The sequence below is a fragment of the Pinus tabuliformis genome, chromosome 3_2, assembly GCF_031772625.1.
Source record: "Pinus tabuliformis cultivar Carrire ecotype Pingquan chromosome 3_2, CPIR1, whole genome shotgun sequence".
Lineage (NCBI taxonomy): Eukaryota > Viridiplantae > Streptophyta > Pinopsida > Pinales > Pinaceae > Pinus > Pinus tabuliformis.
The window spans coordinates 15,798,919-15,817,543 of record NC_142302.1 but is presented as its reverse complement, the minus strand read 5'-3'; positions in this window follow the sequence as shown (position 1 = coordinate 15,817,543).

Genomic DNA, 18,625 nt, shown 5'->3' with positions numbered 1-18,625 from the left:
TTTTACTTTTCTATTACATGCACAAATTGGAATAAAGAATTGAGTGCATGAATATCAATAGTAATTGATTTGACTTTGAGACACCTTTTTGGAAATGGTTTAATATTTTCTAGGGTTTCTATGTGTTTCTCATATCACTTTAGTTCATTTAGATAATCTACATGTTTGTTTTGTTCAATAATCAAAGCGTGAAGTCAATAGAACCCTAGTTTATTACTTGTTTATTTATTTCAAGTAAGTTGCCAAGCTTAGTGCAGGAATTGAATTGGGAGCCTTATGTAATGTTTCCAAGAACTTAGAAGATTTATAATGTATACTTTAGAGTAATGAGTGGTTTTTCAAGATTCCTAGGATCTATTGGCATTTCCAGTGTTGTGCCTCTTAGCTTATGAGCCCTGTTTGACATTAGCTGTTGGGTCAATAGCACATTTAAATACTAAAACCAACAACTATAGGAAATATACTAGAAAGGAGAATATTTAGATACTATAAATGAGTCCTTAGGTCCTATTTATAAGTTCAAAGCTATCCTTATGTTATAGCTTGTGATGGACCTTCCAATTTGGTAAAACATAAGGCCCATCTAACCTTTCCTGGGCACATAGAGGTTGTATTAAACATTATTCTTTTGCACATAATAGCATTTTTATCTTAAATGAGTGTTTAGGAGGGTTAAAGATATTTATCATGCTTTATGTGATTATTATGATTATATCATGTAGGATATTGAGAATATTTTGCATACATTATGAGGATATCCAAGAATAATGATTCACAGGGCCTTCCCCCTACTACAAAAGGTTCAAACTGAGTTCACTTGGAGCAATAGATAATCCTCCCTATAGATACGACATCGGTTAGTGAGCATGATCCTGTTTTCTAGGAGTTTTGGACAGAAAGAAATCCTGCTTTCAAGGAAACTCCCCCTCAATCATTTTGTATAAATAGAGGGCTAAAGTAGGCCATTAGGCCTCTAGAAATTAGTGGAAGTAGTAGAAGAATAAGGATAGTTGTTGATAGCATTAGGACTTTTAGTTCTGAAACATTTTTTCATATACATGCAATTTTTCCATTAATGGAAAACATCTTTAGTTTTTGTTCCTAGTCTTCTTTTCTCTCAGGTTTCTAAGATTCCTTATCTTAGGTTCCACCCTTTGTTCTCCATACCCCTTATTCATCATTATTATTTATTCATTTTGTTCATTTCTAAAATTTATTTTTGAATATTGTTCTTATGTATGGTTACTTAGTTTGTTTCCGAATGGTCTTTTCCTGCACAATATTTGGAGCATTAGATGATAGAATTGGTAGTGATTATTTTTATTATTTATAATCTCTTTATATGCATTTGAGTTCACTTTATTTGTTGTTAGTTGTTTTCTTTCCATCATTGCTATTTTGTTGTGACTGCATAATCCCCTACTTTTGCAGCCATAAGGGACTCTATAGTCACACATTTTATTGAATAAATCCTTCTACCATTAATGTCATGAAATGGAAATAAGTACTATATCATTTTCTAGGCTTCCGTTAAATTCATTTTTCTTCCAACAACATCCTTAGCATGTTTTATGGCTCATTGGACTATTTCCTATAGCAAAATAGAGACTCTTGTAGTAGTTTTCATTTTGCTTTCGAAACTCATCCAAACTTGCATCCAACTCATGATTCAACTTCTTTATTTGTTACAAAATCCATATAACCTGTAATATGTAATTTAGAAGAAAAGAGACCAAGCATATTGTTTGACCTAGTTTGTTGTAGACATTGTCTTGTTCTCATAAAATTAGGGTTTTCTATTGAGAATATTTTTTTTAGTTGTGAGCTTGATTTATTTGAAAAGTAGAATATATATTCTTTAATTTCATCACATTTAAGATGGTTTTAATCCTTTCATCATAGTTGTCACAGGTTTTCTTATTTTCCTTAATTTCCTACAAGTTCCAAGTTTGCATATAGAATAGAACAGTTAGAAGGGTCTCTATGAAGATAGATTTCATCTCTGTATTTGCATCCATATAAAAGTAAGAAAAAGAAAAGGATATTTATTATTACACACATAATGTTGACCCCTCTCAAGTTTGTGTGAACCCCATATTGATAATTAAAGCTAAGACACTCAAGTGTTGCAACATTTTCTTTTCAATATTAAGGGCCATCACCTTTCGGTGCCATTGTCTAGGGAATGTCAAAGTATTATTTTTCTTCTTTCCCTACTTTATTTACTCTTTATATCATTTCAATTTCTACAAAAAAAACAAAGTTTTCATTGGGTATTTATTCATTTCAAAAGTAGAAAAATTACATGTTAAAAATGCCACGGGGTGTGAAATTCCATAATAAGAGGGTTGACAAAGGTAAACCGTCAATAAACTCTAACGACAAAATAATTATATTAGTAAATAGAATGAGATATATTAAATGAAACCCTAATAAAAATGGTAAATGTGAGGAAGGTTAGAGTTACCATTAGATAGTTAAAACAATTTCCCAGACATTAAAAATTACATAATTCACCTCAAACCCTCACCTCGGGGTTAACATTTTCACTAGTTGCTCATATTACACAACAAACATAGAAATAACACTAGAGGAAAATGGAAATTGGTAAGTGTAGCCATGAGATTTAAACCATAAGCCAAAATGGGGGCGCAATTTCGATATTTGGGCAAGGATGTGAGGTATCCAACTTCGCCCAAGGGAAAATTGAACCCAAAGGACAAAATACTGAAACATGGAGAGCGGAAAATCTATTTTCCTGAAAATCTTGATGGTTGGAACTCCACCAATTAGGTATCAAACTTGCTAAAAGGGTCATGAAAGAGTTAAAACATTAACCATATATCACTAATATTAAAACAAGTATTTGAAAAGGCCCACTAGTAACAACTAAAGACTACAAAGATAAGAAATTACTAGAGTTTCTTTCGAGCTAACATCCAAATTAAGTTCCAGTATCAATCTATTCGAGAGGAGTAACCAACAAAGAGGCTTAGGGGGCCATAAAGGGGAAAATGTATGGAAGCCATATTCGAGTGATACAATTCCTTAACCATAGATCAAAGAGATAAAATGGAAAACCAAATGAGTGAAATGAAAGAAAAACAAGGGTAGTTTACCCTATTCCATAAACCTATGCATCTCAAGCCATTGGATCACTCAAAAAAATCTTGATCATGGATGCAGAAAGAACATGTCACCACCATGTGATGAAAATAAGGTGTAACCATGTTGTAGAGCCACGTGGTTGGGACATGGGCTTAACCAATGAGCCAACCTACAGTCCATATGCTAAGTGAAAAATTAACAAAATATTTTCATTATATTAAGGTGGGAATATTTGGGGGGTTATTAATAAATTCTCAACAACCATTATAAAGCAAAATATTTAACCACATGTGTGATGACCTATTGCTGGACCATGTTGTGACCACTACTAAGGTGCGTCGTTCTAATTCAAAGGCAACACTTAAGTTATGAAGTCATAGGGACAAGGCCAAAGGTAGGGGAAAAATATTTCCCCCAACTAGGGTCTAAACATATATATAGATGGGCCAAAACAAATAATCATCAAGAATTTTTAACCATAGATAAGCATGTTAAATACAGTGAAGGAAATATAAATTAAGGGTTAAGTAGTGTTAGAAGGTTTAGGGTATAGTTGGGTTGAATAATAAAGAATCCCTTCACTTCCATAGAAAAGATTACCCAAGCGGTTAAGTGTAACCAAAGAACCTAGAAAACATATTAATGATTTTGCAAAAGAGAATGTATGTTATGAGTATTAAGAAAACATGCAAATTAAACTACCTTGTATATACATCCTGATAATGGAAGTAAATGCTAGTAATTTTGGTGGAGAATTCTCTAAAAAATGTGAACTAGCAAAAAGTAAAAAAAAATTAAGTGTGGATTTACAGGTACATTACATTTGTTATTAGAGTTTTAGGTTCAACATTGAGGCATATGGGCCAACCCATAGCTGAAGTGTAACACTGTTATTGTCTGTGTTACAAAAAACTAAGAATCAAAGAAGAAAATAATGGAAGAACCATATGTTAGACCTCTTGGTGAATGAGAGCATATATGGGTGGATTTAAGATATGAAGTATCACCTCCTACAACACAATTGCTAAACATAGTAAAATACCTGAAAATGGAACTAGCTAGTAGTAATTACTAGATTTTACTAGTAGTAATTAACTAGTAATTACCACTAGTAGTAATATCTGGTGCAATTGATTTTGAAAATTTTATTATTTTATAATTCTCATTAATATTGAAGGGGAAATGTTGGCCACTAAGCAAAAAAGTGAAATTGAATTATGTAAATAAATTTTACATTAACAGGTAAATGTTTCGTTTATCTTGGAAATGATATGGGAAAAAACATGTGAGCTTTTTGGTAATCCTTAATGTATAAGTAACCATTAAATGGTTAAATTCAAATTTTGGACCTTCCTAAATTCTCCCAAAATGCCTAGGATAAATTTTGTCACTGGGAAAAAACATAATTGGCTAGAAATGTTACCTTGGCTAGAAAGATAAGCTTGGTTGTAGTGCAATGTTAAGTAGGGTGAAAATAAGAAATAACATAGCTAGAGCTAGAAAGAGATGTTATGATGGATAAGCATAGTGGGAGAGAAATACATGATTATCAAGGAAAAAGGAAAGTTTTTTTCTTAAATTGAAAAATCGTAGGTAGAGAAAAAAGGTGTGAAGACCTTAAAAGTAGGACACTTCTAGGAAAAATATGTTGGGAAGAAAATAATAAATACCACGAAGAGAAAAAATTTAAAACAATTTTGGTCCTGGAGAAACCAAGAGGGAAGCAAGGAGCCTGAGCTTGGGGGGAGTTGTTGGTAGTGCAACTTGTTGTTTGGGAGGAATGTATCTTTCCCCACATCATTCCCAAAGGAATTGTTGCTGGAAAGATAAGTTGTTAATGTATTTATTAGAATAGTATGGAATATGTTTGATGTGATTGGATGAATATTTCTTATATCTATTTACAATAAACTAATGAGATTTATTTTTTAATCATAACCATACAATGGTTGCAGTATGAGGGTTAAAGTATGCTTAGTAAATTTATATAGGATATTATTGGATACTATTGCATCATGAGGTAGATATTGATAAATCTATGGATAAATTATTGAATACTGATGCATGTTAATTATGTACAATGGTATAATGAAATGGTATTCTTAAGTAACTATGGTTGCATGTACAAATTAGTGGCCTATAATAAATAAAATCATATAATAAGTCTGCTAGAAGAGCTTATCATAGTAAACTCTAGAGTATTTCTTGTATTCACACTTATAGATGCCATAAAACTTTTTGTGTACATGATCAAACCCATACTATGGATTATATTTATATACATTGAGAAATATTCACAACGATGAAGGGATGAGTCCTTAGCATGAAAAAACTCTTGAGATATCTACCATATAGGTTAAACAAGAAGAAAAACTTTTATATGGAAAATAGGGCATCTATCTAGAAAGTACCAAGGATATTCAATAGGACAAAGTAATAACTATAAATTAAATCTAGGGCTTAATGTGTTATGTTAAGTAGGGAATCATGCAATAAAATAGGATAATACTAAGTCATGAACTATATAGTGTTTATGATATAGTTCAATGGTATGAGGATAATAGGCACTAACAATGCAAATCTTTAACTCAAGCCCAGACTCATACTAATTAGGGAATCTTATTAAGGGACTTAGAGCCATCCCTATTTATAAATTTTGAAGCAAATTAAAAGATAAATTTGTTAGTATCCTCATTGTTAATTATTAAGTAGAAGAATGTGTAAATCCTACACACATGTGAGCTTAGTGGAAAAGTATACAGTAATTTCAATATAGCCTTGAGTAATTTTCTAAGTCTTACACACACACACACACACAAACACACATATCTTGTAAATACACAAGAAGTATTCCAGAATAGGCTTAAGGCATTAAACTTGAACTGTTCATTACTTCATGAACAAGTAGGGTATTTAGTGAAATAAATATTAGAATAAATCAGAACTGAAGATCTTAACATAGCTTGATGGAAACAACATATTGATTAATTTGAAACAAAAGTTTACTAATAACTATTATAGATCCTTAGAAAACCTAGTAGATACATAAACTATTGGGGAGAAATTTCCCAAAACTGTAACATGATCAAGTATTTGAAGCTAGAGGTCAAATTATGTAAGACATAGTAAATAAATCAATTACAGAATTCCACTAGAAGTTCATACAATAGATAAAGAACATAATTGTTGAAGATATGATAGTTTACTATAGTGATTGAATGTCTATATAGTAAATTATAAGGGACTATAGTTGTGTTGTAGCGGCTACAACCAACCTCCAAAATTTTGCCTTAGCTTCATTTTGGAGCCTCCCTACCAACTATTCTTAGCAACATGTCCTGCATTGTCCAAATACATAGGCTTCAACTAAGTTCTAGTGGCCTGCCAGCCTGTGCATGTCAACTTGTTTGTCTCCCACCGCAGGCTGTCATTTTGGACTTAGTCAATTTTTTGGCTAAGGTGCTCACCTAGAAAATTGTGCAATTTTGGAGGGGAACCAACCTTCCCTCCAAAAATTGCACAATCTGGCTAGGTTGCTTGTTGGGCTCCAAAAATGTGCAATCCAGCTAGGCAGCCTTCCCTCTAGAAAATGCACAATTCAACCCAACATTGGGATTCAGCTCAGAAGTTGCACAATTCTAAATGATAGCCAGGGCTTCAGTCTAGAAATTGCGCAATGTAGAGGGACAACCAATCTTGCTCAACCCAGAAACTGCACAAATTTCATCCCTAGGCTTGCAGATTGTTGCATGTGCTTTTAGGTTGACCAGTCCCCTCCAGGACTGAGCAATCCTGATTTGCATGCACGGGCTTCTTTTCCCGAAAAAGCAAAAATAAAAAAGCAAAAGGAATCCCTAGATTTTAGGGATCTATTTTTAGCAGCTGGAGGTTACATGCAAAGATCGTTTTAGAAACTTCCCTCCAAGTGTCTCTTTTTCCTAGATTTGTGGCATATGCGTCATAAGTCTCATCCTTATCAAACTCATTTATTCAACACTGCAAATCTCATTCCTCACCTTGATCTTGGAGTTGTGACATCCCACATCACATCTAGGAGCCTTCAACACATTCAACTCCGTTTTTTTTCGGGTAATTCTGCTTTTCATGTCTTTTGCTTCTTTTCTGTCACTTTTTTGTATTTTTCTTTTTGTGATTGCTATTTTCTTGGTTTTATTGAACAAATGTTTTCATTTTAATGCATTTTAACTTGCAGAAGCGTTGTTTTAAGTTTTTCATTACATCTCACTGTTGTCGCATGCATGACACTGTTTCTGCATTGATGGTGGCTGTTGCAGAGACTCGCTTCACACACATGCTTGTTTTCCCATTTTTTGAACCATACACTCATTGTTTGCATGCATGATCATTCACTCTTGTTCACACTTAGCTTCGCCATGCATTCAAAACTTTCCTTGTTTTCAGTCGACCGTTGGTGGGTCTGGGATGCCTTGGCCCAGAACTTGCCTTGCCCGGCTAGCGATGCACATTTATGAGAGTGAAGGCTCTACCTTCCCTCCAAAAAATGTGCAAATCTGGCCCACCACTAGCCTCGAGGCTTTCTTTGCACAATTCTGGGAGGCAGTGCCTAGCTGGCCCTAGAAATTGCGCAATGCAGTTTGCTGGGTTTGCATGTCATTTCTGATTGAAAATGTGCATTGCATAATTTTAGTCCTCAGCAGGCTAGGATGAACTATGCATTATGTAGTTCAAGGAGTCACTCAGCCTCCTAACAACCCGATTTTTCCTTGTGTAGTTTTCGCAATTAGTCTCCTAGCCTCGCAGTGAAAATTGCGCAATCTTCCCAGTTAGCCATGTATGTTGCATGTTAGTCCTCAAAGTTGTTTTGGTTTTCAACTAAAATATTTCTTGCCATGAGTGTTTCTATGTCTCCAAGTATCGTAGGTGTTCGTCCATCTCTCAATAGTACAGGTTCAATGGCCTTCAAGAGATCAGGGGCAAAGGACACCGTTGCAAGTGCAATTGGAGATGCAGTTGAGAAAGTGTCTATGAGCTTGCCTATCTACAAAGACACCAAGTTGTTCATAGACAAAGATATCAAGATGAAATGGCAGGATATCAATGACACCTTCTTAGGAACATTTAAGGAAGATCCAGAAGACCACAGGTTCTATGTCAACATTCACAAGTTTGGCTTGTACCAGATTTCATGCAGGTATCCCGCGTTTCCATGCATAGACATGATCCAGTGGATTTTCTCACATATTGATCTTGAGACAATGTAATTGAGCAATGCAAGTGGAACACAACTTGCTACCTTCAGGGCGAAGGACTTCTAGGAGATGTATCACTTGCCACATCCAGTGATCACCATGGAGAAACCCTTTAGCAGACCCAACAATAGTACAAACTCAAGAGATATCTTGAAGAGCTGGGCGAAAGAGATAGCCAAGTTCAAGACAACACCCAACTAGGTTTACAAGATGAAGATACTGCGAAGGCATATTAGTACTTGGTCATATTTTCATGCCACTTATATGAACAAGAGATCATATAGACATTCCAGCAGATTTGGGTGATTATGTTGGACTAACTGGCCAGTGAAGGAAGACCTTGCAACTGGTCCGACATGTTGGCTCTGAGGTTGAAGGAACATGTGACAATAGCCTGACTTTTGCCCAAGGGTTAGCAAGAAAAGATATACATGTTTGCTTACATTTTGCATGCAGTCTGTGCCCATCAACATTTCCCAGGCTTGAGTTTGGCATGGCTACCTTCGGAAACCTCTACGCACACTTATTGTAGATTGTTCTCCGAATGCAGCTTCCACGGAGTTATCACAAAGTTTTTAGACCACTTTGTCACCTCGATGTACAAAATTATATTTGAGCAGGATCCACCTTACATGTAGTAGGCGACAATGGAGGCATTGATAAACATAAAAGATTGGTATGTCTCACCCCTTGGCACCTTCATACGGATGTACAGCGCAAAGAAGGCTCTGCATGTTTTACCGAAGTTTGCCATGGACAAGCTCATCATGCAAGAAGTGTTATATCACATGTCGACAGGGTTGTTAGCAAGACTGCACATGAAGAAGAAAGCTCCTTGGCCTGCTCTTCCTTTGTGGATCAGGTTGTACGAGATATATAATTTCAAGCATGCCGATGCTGAGAGAAAGGAATTTAAAAGATTCACCTTTGACACCAAACATTTTAATCCGTATGACCCACATTTCTTGGTGAAGGACCTCTGTGTGAGAGTTTAATTTCCTTGGATCCACAGGGTGTGTCATTGGCCTGAGGAAGACCCATGGAGATATTGTTATCACTCCTCTAGGCTCAATGAACCGGTCGGCATAGTTTTAGAGTGGTTAGCAAAGTAGAGGGAAGCAACATCTCAAATAGCACCATGATCAATAGCGGCAGAGGGTAGCAGAACTGCGCATGAAAAAGGCAAGAGAAAGGTTGTTGATAGCGCAGAGGCAGACCAAAGCTGCAAGTTCAAAGTAGATCCTCTCGTGTTGAAAGCAGATTTGGAGATTGAGGCTAAGAGGAAAAAACACAACAAAAGGATTGCACAAAGGCTAAGAGAGAAACAAATGATGGAGGAAAAAGAAAAGGAGTTTTAGGAGTTGAAGTGACAACTCACGGAAGAATAGGAGCTACACAGAAGAGATAAGGAAGTGCAATAGGAACAGGTACAATAGGTGGCGCAACATGCATAGATTGATGAAACTGCGCCCATACAAATTATAGGCTCATCCAAGTAGCTAGCACAGAGCAAACATTGTGAGCTGTTGTAGGACCATGACTTAGCTCAAGAGATTGAACATATGCTAGAGCAGATGGACACGGATATGGTCCAGCTAGAGTTAGATCAAGATATTGACCTCATGCCTCAAAACCAAGAGGTCACCCAACCGGCTTCACCAGATCTGACAGTAGAGTAAGTGTCAAGCGATCAAGGATACACAAAGATCCTTGAAGACAATCCAGAGGTAGATATGCACAACATATCTTTCGATGATTCACAACACAAAGTTGTGCAGTCGCGTAGAGTGCCCACTGCAGATGTTCACATATCTCCTACGCAGTTTGAAGAATGAGTGATCGTATCTGATGTGCACAAGCATCCAACAACATTGGCCGATGCTACCAGAACATATGACAAAGCCACCATCTCGAGTGTTCAATTCTTGATAGCTGAGAATGAGCACATGGCTAAGGAGTTACAAGCGGCTAAGTAGGGAGGAGAACATGTTACATCATCTGCCAGAGTAGAGTTGAAGAGAGAAATACTGGATGAAGTATCGTCTCTCGAGGTAGTCATGTTGCTGGTCTGGCTGCACTCAAGACTATGACGTGCATGTTATCAGATGAGTTGGACAGAGGTGCCAAATCAGTGTACCTGGATGCAACGAAGGCAAGAATTCGCTTTCAGTAGGATGTCACCACTTAGCACCACTTAGCACATAGGCACCATCACGGAATACGAAACTTGGCATCAATTCACCACTATTAATCATCACGAGGATGTCCAATAGTTTGTCTTCCCATAGCTGTCCGAGTCTTAGTGATATATTGCATGGCTTACTCAAGCCTATTTTGACTCACATGGGTACATGTGCAGACTGTAATGTAATATCTTGTAAAAGTGAAAGACCAAGTGTCAATAGTAGAGTGTAATAGTCATGTAGTAGTTAAAGAGTCATGAGGGTAGGTGAAGAGTCACAAAGGGGAATGTCAAGGGTCACCCCACCCTTTTCTATTTATAGAACCTCATAACTCATTGTACAGGCATTCAGGAGCCAAGCTTCCTATAGGTGTGTCTTAGATAAATCTTGGAGTGTATTGTAACAAGCCTTGGCTTCACCACAGTGCAGAGCTAGTACATCTCTTTGGAGGACCAGGAAGTAGTGATTGTAACATTATGTTGGGCATGGAATCCCCCCACAACATGTTTTGGGTCTCAAAGCCCAAGTTTTGAGTTTATATTGTTGTAAATACTCCGTGAATTGCAGAAGCGAAGCATGAATTGTATGTTAGAGTCATAGGGCTATCCGCCCTAAGTTTTGAATGTAGTGTCGGCCTACCCATGGTCCGCAGACCATGGGATTGTATAAATAGAGCGAGGCTCTAAGTTGTAAAGGAAGGCAATGAACTAATACATTGGATGGATGGAATAAGATAGAAAGCATAGAGAAAGAGTCTAAGTATCTTAGGTCATAGTAGGAGGAAGAGGCTCTATAGCTGAGTGCGCAGAGGCCTAGTAGAGTCTGCAGCTGAGTGCGCGGACCCTTGTAGCTGAGTGCGTAGGGCGGAATAGAGTCTGTAAACGAAGGAAGAGAATAATAAAGAGAAGTTTTATCTGAATTCCGTGTATCTGTTCTTGTATTATTATATGTTTGATCTCATTTGAAATTATACTATTTATTTACTGTGTGCACTTGTATGAATTATGATTATTGTTAAGTATAACTGAAAGTGAACAAATAAGCTAAGTTAATCAACTAATATCGGGCTACTAGTAAGGACTTGGGTAATAACATTGTTCGGCCCCCGAGTAGGGTTGCGCGAAGGCAGCATCCCAGGCTGCGAGGTACAGGTAAGTGCGTGTAGCGGGGTGCGCGCAGGGTCTGACCACAGACCACTTGAAACCATCAGACATCCCCAGGGTGTGGAAACCTGGTTCTAACACCCTCCCATACTACTTCAGGTGAGACCTCAGTTCGCGCTCCGTGGACTGTTGCCGAAAGGGCCAGTAGTACTGGGATTTGTTTAGCTAAATCACCTCCGAACCTGGGTCAGGCCCCAACAAGCCAACAAATGGTTCTGTTGCGGGGACTAGGATCTGCATAAGGGATGTCTGATGTCATGTCACTGGAATCCAACAAAGAAAGAAATTGAAGGGTGGTTGGACAAAAAGATTCACAAGTTCGCGACACAGGAAGACATGAATCTGTGAGTATCAAAGGAACAGTGGTTAGAGTGCTACTTATATACAGAAATCCATGAAATTTTATTTGCATCCTTCCCCTTTGAGTTGTACGAGTGGATCGCGAAGCTAGCAGACAGTCAAGGAAGGTGTAGGCTCAATAAACCGATTGTGTGGACTTCGGAATTGGTGCGTAGACTAGAAGCATCGGAAGATAAGATCACGCGCGCTATGGACCATTAGCTCAATCAAATTATAGGAGGGTTTATCACCGTGTTTGCGGTAGATACAACTGCTAGCTACATCAAGGCGAAACAATGCTTCCTCAAACGACCCCGAGGTAAGTACATTAAATCATTGAACACTTGGATTAAAATGCTATTGTGTGAAAGGCGGGTTATGCGAATAAATTGATGTTTGGGACTACGCGAAGTGAGAGGATCTATAGAAATGAAGGTAGTGTAGGGATAGAAAATAGCCCCTTGATTTCGCCTCGGTGGGAAAGTGGGGAAGAGCTTGCGACAGTCTCTTTGAGAAGCGTGATCAGTCTGATAAGGCAATGAATTCCACGCATACCACCTTCACCTACACCACCACCAGTTCCACCATCATCACCCCCATCTCCACCCACACCACCTCCTTCACCACCATAGTTCAATATGGCGAGCGTGATAAAATTTCCGGTATTCAGAGGAGTAAGGAGTGAAGATCTGGACCAATTTTGGTTCGTAGTAAAGGCTGTATGGGAAGCACAAGGAGTCATGGATGACAATATAAAGAAGGCAATGCTGGTAAGCGCGTTGCAGGATTGCACACTAATGTGGTACATTAAGCATTCTAATGACCATCCAAATGTAGGGATCGCAGATATCTAGGCCGTGCTGAATAGGGAATTTAGCAGGCCAAAATCAGAGACACAATCGATTATCAGGTTTAAGGAAATCGTGATGCTTCCAGGCAAGACCCCATGAGATTTGGACCAAACACTGAAGAGTATGATTCACAAAGCCAACATGACCTTGATGGATGGACAACACCGCACATGGTTTGTAGCATCACTAACACCACATTTAAGGACGACGCTGTCACAACAAAATCTATCTACCTAGGCCGAAGCTTTGGAGATTGCAATGAGATTGCACGAGACCCCAATACAAGATCCTGGTCTGGGAGTCCAACAAATCCACGCGCAACTGAAAATTTTGTGTCTGGAAATGCGGAGTTTGAAATAGGATAGGAAAACTTAGCCAGAGGCGTGCGAGGAGGTATGGTGCATAAAATGCAAAGGCCAAGGGCATGACAAGGACCACTGTCCAGTCTTCGTGAACTGCTTGGTGAGAGGAGGGTCAATGCCATGAAGACCAGAGGCACAAGCGAGAATGAGCGCGGTGCCTGCATTATGGTGCACAATCTGTCAGGTACGAGGAAAACACACTATAGATAACTGTCACCTATTATAGAAGTATACACAGACGTCCCATCAATTGTTCTGTAATTTCTGCAGGTTGGTAGGCCATGATGAGCGCACTTGCAGCAGTTACGAGTTGATGATGGATTAGACTCTTGCCTATAGAGTACAAACCGAAACATAAGCCCTCGATCCAAATGCAGGGATGGCGCGCGCTGGATTTCAGGGGTGCGGATGAGGTCGAGGTGGAATGGGACCAGGAAGGGGTCGCAGACAACTAATTTGTTACAATTGCGGAGGGCCAGGGCACTATGCCCACGATTGTATGAATCTAACGAGAGCATCATGTTTATACTATACCTAATTTGATCATGAGACAGAGGACTACCCTACACTGATAGCGAGGTTGCGCGATAAAGGAGTACTCCAGCCTCCCCCAACTCAGAACCTACAAATGATGAGGTCTAAGCCACGCGAAGAGGACCCGAATGTAAACATAGTGCTTCGAAGTGGTATCACAACCAGAGATGACAAAGGTAAGCAACTAGAAGAAAGTGCGTGGGTTCACAAGGCTCCTATAAAGGAACCTGAATTTGATTTGAAGTGCGCGAAGGAGACATTCATGGAAGCTAAGAAGAGCTTCATGGAGGCCTCCACTTCAGGTAGTAAGGATCAACTAGAACCAGCTAATGCGTGACAAAAAAGCTATAAAAGGACTACAAGAACTTATCACTAGGTGCGTTAGGTCAGGAGAACTGTGCGCCGTCCAGAAACTTGGGAAGCATGCATTGTGAACAGTAAGGGAAATGAGATTGACTGTGCAAATCAAAGAGTATGAAATGGATCAAGTAATTCTGGATCTCGGATTAGACACGAATGTACTGCCAAAGAAAACATGGCCAGGCCCGCATTACAATGGTCTGCTATTCAATTGCGAATGGCGAACCAACAAAAGATCTTATTGATGGGAAGATTGCAGGGGATAACAGTAGACATCAAAGGTGCGAGCATGCTAGAAGATTTCGAAGTCATAGAGATTTCTGATGACATCAATCGCTATCCTGTGCTACTGGGAATAGATTGGGCCACTAATATGAACGGAGTAATAAATCTAAAGAAGCGGAAAATGATTTTTGAGAAAAAGGTCACTACGCGCAGTGGTACCTTTAGACCCCGCAGAAGGGGCATGCTACACAGAACCGGTGCGCGATGATGATAGTGATGACGATCTCGAATGTATCTACAAGATAACTACTCAAGAGTAGGATTGGGTGAATCCAACAGCAGATGGTAGGATTTTATTGGAGCGCGAAAGCTCTTGCACTTCGAATTCAGACGAAGAAATAGAACGATGGTAGAATCGATTACACGAGGTAACCATGCTCAATTGAAACATGATGGTAAGATCACTGCACTGTGTGAGAACATAGATAATGGATATGCCTAGGTATGACGGGTTGACAAAGGTGGATGAATTCTTGAACAAATTTGAGAGCGAAGTGCCAGAACAACAGCGTTTTGACACTCTGAAATGGGCATTGCGCACTACGCTCGCAAGATGGTGGGGTACGCATCAGAAAAAATTTGAGGACTGGCATGGATGCAGAAGGATGATGCACCTACGATTTGGGAAGCCTCTGATGAGGATGGAAGCAATGCCTGATGCACGAAACAACCTGCGCGCCCACCTATCCAGATGGATACAGGCGTATGGTACACAGCCTGCACGAACGCACACCGCTCTCACAATCGAAAATAGGAACAATAAGAGGAAGTAGGAAAGATGAAGCGCGCCAAAGATTATTTGCGGGGAAGACTTTGAAAAGGTGTGCAAAGTGCTGAAAAAGGTCCAACATGTGAAAAAAACTGAATGGGACTTGCACGTACTAGCGATTCGATGGGCCTATAGGACCATGTGCAAAACCATGACTGCGAGAGCAGTTACGAAATCGAAGTATGAAACAGGGGCTAAAATCCCCGTGGAGAATGCAAAGCCAAGTCCATGTGTAACAACACCCATAGATATAACGATCTGCGCAGACCGGAACAAAGAACTCACACAGCTACGCAAAACAGAACATATAAGAATTCAGGAAGAAATTCGACTGGGAAACTTTAGACTTCGCAAACTTGAAAAGGATCGGGTACAAATAAGAAATAAAAGCACTTTAATGGATGCAAAGGTCAAGAGAATGGAAAACAAAATAAAGGAAGCATTTCTCGTCGATAAACCAAGGATGGCAAGGCAAGATGCGTACGATCATACTGACGAATTGGAGGACTATCGCTGAGAACTGGTTAGTCTGCTACTGTGGCTAGGACCGCATATCGCCAAACGCAGTACCTAGGGTAGCACCTTACAAATAGTAGAGTGTGCAGTGCCAATCACCACAATGGCAGATGAAGATTCTCTGCGAACCATGCTAGAGGACAGGATGGAGCCTCACACGGGTGGTGCGACCACCTAACTAGTCGTCGAAAGGACAGTCTTAGCACTGTAGGCAGTTGAAAGGGAGCATGGGACTATAAAATATTCTACCTGGGAGTTGAGCGATATTGAAAATACACACAGAATCAGAATGTCACAAGGTTCGTGATTGCTCATGGAGGGCTGCTCTGCCACATGTGTTGGCTGGGAAGTGATTGTTGGTGTCACTATTCATGATGGGATGTTTGATTTGAGGCCAAATGGAGCGGGCAATGGGAATTTAAGATGTGAGTTATGGGCAATATTTGAGAAAATCTGCCGCCAACGAAGCATTAATGGCCCAAAATTGGGGGGAACGGTTGAATTTGAATTCGACGGGCACTATAAAACTCACAGGGCTAGCAAGCGAACAACACTTGGTCATTTGAGAATTAAGCGTTTGAGCAGAGGACAGAGTGTTGAGAGCCGAGTGATAATTGAGCCCCTAAGTTCATGAGGGACAAAATAAAGTCTAGAAATGATGACGACCACTAAGGATGGGTTGGGAATTGAAGAGGTAACTGTCGGCGAGGCCGCGCAGACCCAAATGGTGGGGGATGTCCTAGAAGGCGCCGGGGTGGTGACAGAAATCCCCAAATCACTGCGAACACCACGGCCCACGAAGGATAAATAGGTGATGGGTCTAGTACGCATGTCCTCGAGGAATCTGTGGCACAACAAACTATCTATGGAAGAGAAGGGGAAAACAGTCACAATTGAAACAGATGAGGAAGAATAAGACTTACAAGCCCTGATTGCTACAACAGAAGAAGAAGACGACATAGAGGAGGATATCCAACCATTGCGCTCCACAACGAAGTTGCCAGCATACGTCCCTATGCAAAAAGGGAAAACCAAAGTGCCCAAGGATCTGGACAAAGTGAAAAGCTCACTCCAAACCCCGCTCCTCCCTAATGGCATTGTATTTGAGGGCACACACCTAGGCCACGTGCCAACCATGAAATTTGAAGACTGGGACCTCGTTGACAGTGAGAAGTTCCCGCACCTAGAGACCAGGAACTTAATGAAGTAAAACAACGAGGGGGAAGTGATAATGTTAGAACCACGAAAATGGCTGCGCGGTGCAGAAAAGGCCGGGTTACTGCACTTGTTATGGATACCACATTTCCACTGCACGCCCATCACCATTTTCGTCATCAAGCAGCTGATCTTCCTAGTGCATGATGGGTATCTATGGCTGGAGGAGCCTATTCCCATCACGACAGACCTCTTTCACCATATCTCTCGGCTCCCCAGTAAGGGAAAGGACACTGTGACTATAGCTGGAAAGGGTAGCAATTTGACTTTTGTAGAAGCCATGAAGGCAAAGTATAAGCTGGAGAAAAAGAAAAGGGGCTACGCCATCTCTAGCATCAAGGAAAAAGGGGTGCGTGTAGCAACTCAACTCCTGGCCAGTAAAATTATGAGAAAATGCCACGCCGATGAGGTACTGGCACCGGTGGTCGCACTGGCCGAAGAATGCGCGGAGGGGGTCCAGTTCAACTGGGCCGAATTCCTCTGTGAGGAAGTTTTGATAAACTGTCGTGAAGCCCAGGAGTAGGGTAAGACCTTCCACTACACGTGGTTGCTCTTATCCATATTTTTGGTAGTGGGAGAACTGTCGGAGGACAGTCAGTTCCCCAATATTGACAGAGAGTTACTAGAGGCCACGAAGTATGCTTCACTCTGGGTCACCAAGGACGCAAAACGAATTCGCGACACAAAAATTTTCTGGGTGCTCATGGAGGCAAGCATCTGGATGTGGATCAATAGGAGGTCATGCCTCTCACCTACGATGAACCATAGTATGCAGAGTTTTGCAGACTTCAAAGCCGATATGCACAACATTTACATCAGGGTGCGAAAGGATCCGATGAAACAATGGACGAAGCTACCGTTTGTAGCCACTAACGACGTAAATTTTACTATATTAGAAACATGGCCTCCTAAATGGTGCACTTCGAACCTGGCATAATTGGAGAAGGTGACAACCCAGAAGAAAAAGGATGATGCTAAGCAGCGTGTCACTCAATTGGTAGAGAAAATATGAAACAAAAATCCGCAGTTGAGGTAAGGGTAGTGCGTGAAGAGGCACAGAAGGCCATGGAGTAGAAGAAGGCCGCAGAAGCAACAACAACAACACAGATAGCAGAGGAAACAACAACATAGACAGATGAGGGCCAAGCAATGTCCTCAAGGCAAGAGGCAGAAGAAATAGAAACAACGGAAGGGAGTGCGGACCCAAGGACCGCGTCCACACAGCTAAAGCGATCGTGCATCGTAGAGAGATCGGGCCCAAGGAAGAAGGTCAAGGCCTCGAAGTTGGCCATTGACCCAATCACCTTAATTGAAGGTGATCTCCATGACATCGGAAAGATGGTTCGTGATGTCACAAGTGAATCTCTTCAAGAGTTTATGACGGAGCACCAGACTGTGTTGAGGGCCCTCAGGGCGCAGCTGTAGGAGTTACAGGTGCAGCCCCCTTAGGAAGGCACCTTGTCCACACATGTCGCAGCAGGTACTTCAGCAGAAAAACATATGTCGCACACTAGGATGGAAAATACAATACTATTTCCAAAGGGAGCGCTAGTGTCGTCCAATGCAATGGATCAAATGTCGCTTAGCATGATGAAAGACCTTAGCCTTAACCTTGTTTCCCTTGCCCGGGAAATGCTATATTAGTTATAGGATGGGATAACGACAGAGTTGTGGGCCAGGGAGAGCCGCGTGATCCAGGTTCTTAGCGA